The sequence below is a fragment of the Mus caroli genome, unplaced genomic scaffold, assembly GCF_978045245.1.
Source record: "Mus caroli unplaced genomic scaffold, Mus_caroli_1 scaffold_7, whole genome shotgun sequence".
NCBI lineage: Eukaryota > Metazoa > Chordata > Mammalia > Rodentia > Muridae > Mus > Mus caroli.
This window is the reverse complement of record NW_028227262.1, coordinates 25,882,083-25,886,093: the sequence shown is the minus strand read 5'-3', so window position 1 is coordinate 25,886,093 and position 4,011 is coordinate 25,882,083.

The window sequence follows — 4,011 nt, the reverse complement described above, 5'->3', positions numbered from 1 at the left end:
GAGACTGCCGTATCCAGGGATCCTTCCCATAAGCAGCTTCTAAACGCTGACACCATTGCATACACTAGCAAGATTTTGCTGAAAGGACCCAAATATAGCTGTCTCTTGTGAGACAATGCCGGGGCCTAGCAAACACAGGAGTGGATGTTCACAGTCAGCTATTGGATGTATCACAGGGATACCAATGGAGAAGCTAGAGAAAGTACCCAAGGAGCTAAAGGGATCTGCAACCCTATTGTCGGAACAACATGATGTACTAACCAGAACCCCGGAGCTCTTGTCTCTAGCTGCATATGTATCGAAAGATGGCCTAGTCGCCCATCATTGGAAAGGGAGGCCCATTGGACTTGCAAACTTTATATGCCCCAATATAGGGGAATGCCAGGGCCAAAAGAATGGGAATGGGTTGGTAGGGAAGTGGGGGGCGCTATGGGGGACTTTTGGGATAGCATTGGAAATGTAACTGAGGAAAATATGTAATAAAAATATTAAAAATTAAAAAAAAAAGATGGCCTAGTCAGTCATCAATGGAAAGAGAGGCCCATTGGACTTGCAAACTTTATAAGCCCCAGTACAGGGGAACTCCAGGGCCAAAAATTGGGAATGGGTGGTTAGGGGAGTGGGGGGGGAGTGTATGGGGGACTTCTGGGATAACATTGGAAATGTAAATGAGGAAAATTCCTAATTAAAAAAAAAAGAAATGCTAGAATAATAATCACACTAATTACTAATGTGCCAATTAAGCGATTTGTCGATTCTGTCTCTATCTTTTAGCCATTCAAGATGGCCTTACCTAGGTCCAAATGTCCTGTTTTATTGTTTTTCTCATCCTTAATTGTGTTATTCCTTTTAATTTTATTAATTTCAAATTCCTTATACCTGTCTATGATTCTTGTTGCACAGCCTATTTTCCTTTTTAGCGTTTAAGCATAATTTAAACATTTTTCTTTTTACTCAATCCGAAGTTTGCCTGATCTCAGAATTTCTTTTTGTGTTCTCTCTATTTTCTATATCAGATTGACCTCATGCTATAGCCTGCCATGATCCTGTCCTTCACCTCCAAGAGAAAAATCCATTTCTGCTGTCCCTTCATGTCTGTAGCTGGTATCAGTCAAGTCTCACATTTATGCATTGAGCTGCATCTCACTGGATACTTGACTCCTCCCTTGTGGCCTGCCAAGGCCAATGGCACTCTTTGTGTAATGCTTCTCTCAGGCAGCATCACCAACCACAACTTTATGAGGGCTGTAATTGGCTGCTGTGTATGTCCTAGCTTTGGGAGGCAGCACTTCCTCCCCCACAGTGGACTCAAATGTGTAGCTACACCTTGTGGCAGTGGGAGGTGTGGCCTGTGAATGCAATCTTACAAAGTATGCATGAATAGCCCAAGCAGCTCATTACAGGCATGCCCACCTAGGCTACCTAGCTCACTCTCTCTGTTCTCTCCCACTTCCCTGGGACCCTTTAGTGCTTGGGAGAATTTGCCACTTTATGATCTCTGCTTTTGACAAACCTTATATTATCAGGCTTTGGCTATTTCCCTGGCTCATGAAGTCAGTCAGATTTAAGCTGCTCTGCTCACAGAGCAGCCTGCCAGTTGCCATAGAGCTTGCCTGTTCCCTGGGAGTGCTTGTTGGCTCCTTCCACCCAGGAATTTTAGGTTCTAAGCCTGGTTATTTCTAAGTTCGGATTTGTGTCTAAGTTAGGATTCTGTGCATAACATGATGAGTGCTAAATATAAGTGTAATTTGAGGGCATATTCTGTGTCCTCCCCCACTTCCCAGAGAAATGACCCAGAGACCTTATATTTATTAACAAGCAGCAAGCACTATAGATGGGCAAGTATTTAGCTATTATAAGCTTATCATGCTGATACCCAGCAATGTGCCTATTACTTGCCATATGAGTCTTACCCTGGCTTTCTCCACTCCGTGTGTTCTTATGACTGCTCCCTTCATGACTTACTCATGGTAAATCTCTTTTCCTGTCTCTTTCCTTGGGACCCACTCTGGGATTGGAACTCCTGCCCAAGGGTTTCTATTGCTGAGAAGTGACACCATGACTAAGGGACAACATTTAATTAGGGCTGGCTTATAGATTCAGAGGTTCAGTCCATTATCATCATGACAGGAAGCATGGCAGCATCCAGGCAGACATGTTGCTGGAGAAGGAGACAAAAGTTCTATATTTTCATCCAAAGGAAGCTAGGAGCAGAGTGTCTTATGGGCAGCTAGAAGGAACATTCCAAACCAATCCCACACTGACACACTTCCTCCAACAAGGCCATACCTAGTCAACCAAGGCCACAGACACTAAGTGTGCCACTCCCTGGGCCAAGCATATTCAAACCACCTGTCCTCCTATCTCTTCCCAGCTATTGGATGATCAGCTCTTTGTTATCCAATCAGAGGTAATGGAAAACAATTTTTACACATCATTGAGACAGAATATGTTCCAATAATCATGACAATTCCAATTTGGGCACTGCAAGTATATCTCTGGGCACAGAAATCAGCATCTGAATGCACAGCACACAAAACCATCCCCCAACACTAAATGGGACATATGTATATCACATCTTCCCAGTGCTCACTGTGGAATAGTAGATGTGAAGAATGTAAGAGCCAGAGCAATGGATGAGTATAAGGAAACAGTGTCTTCTGTACATATCAGGCAGCTGGACATTTATGCTCAGTGGTTGTCACACCATGTATATCTCTACAATCCTGAGACAAGCTTATCCCAACATGGGTAGGGGAGTCAGGCAGGTAATCCCACCCCTATCCATGGAGCTATTGGCAATCATTAGCTGCTGAGAAAGGAAAGTCAGTTGTCTTTAAGAGGATAGCTCTTGGTAATTTGGTCATACATTGAAGAATATTTATGTAATGCATATTGAGTTTGATGGATTAAAAAGAAAACAAGGGCCGGGCATGGTGGCGCACGCCTTTGATCCCAGCACTCGGGAGGCAGAGGCAGGTGGATTTCTGAGTTCGAGGCCAGCCTGGTCTACAAAGTGAGTTCCAGGACAGCCAGGGCTATCAGAGAAACCCTGTCTCGAAAAACCAAAAAACAAACAAACAAACAAACAAACAAAAAAAACCAAACAAACAAAAAAAAGAAGACAAGAAGGGTACAAGTTGAGTGTGCAGGGAAGTGAGAGGAGATATGGGAGGATTTTGTGGAGGAGAGGAATATAGTCAAAATATGAAACTCTCCAAGAGGGACTACAAAAATCCTCAAAAATACTTTTAAACTGAATTGAATAGCACATCAAAAGGGTCATGCACCATGATCAAGTCAAGTTTCATTTAGAGATGCAAGAATGGTTCATCATATGTAACTCAATAAATGTAATCCACCATAGAAAGAGAGGAAAGGATGAAAGAAACCAAATGATTATCTTAGTGAGATACTGCCTCAATATAAAAAAGAAAAAGTTGTGGTACTGGAGAAATGACCCAGAAGTTAAGAACACTCGTTTTCCCAGAGGACCTGGGTTTGGTTGCTAGCACCTACACAGAGTTTCACAACCATCCATACCTCTAGTTCCAGTGGATCTGACAGCCTTTTCTGGCCTCCAACAGCACCAGGCATGTACATGTTACACAGATATACAGAGGGGCAAAACACACATATGCATAAAATAAATCTTTTTAAAGTAGACAGATGGTGAACCTTGGTATTCATTATCCTCTGTTTTCTGCCTGATGGCTACGGGCTCCAAGACACCCCCGTGAAGATGGGCTGCTCCCTTGAAGTGTGAGACAAACCAAACCTATCTCACATAAGTTCTTTTATCAGGGTAACAGGAAAGAAACCAAGATAGTCAGTCTCCACTTCTCTGTTTAATCTTGTAGAGAAATTTAGTACCTGGGCATTTAACAAAGAGAACTGAGTCAGAGAATATTAGACACTTGAATTAGAACAAGGAGCCAAGGGCCTTTTCTTTTATCTTTCTATTTTCTTTTTCTTTTCAATAATAATATTTTAAAAAATTAGGTATTTTCT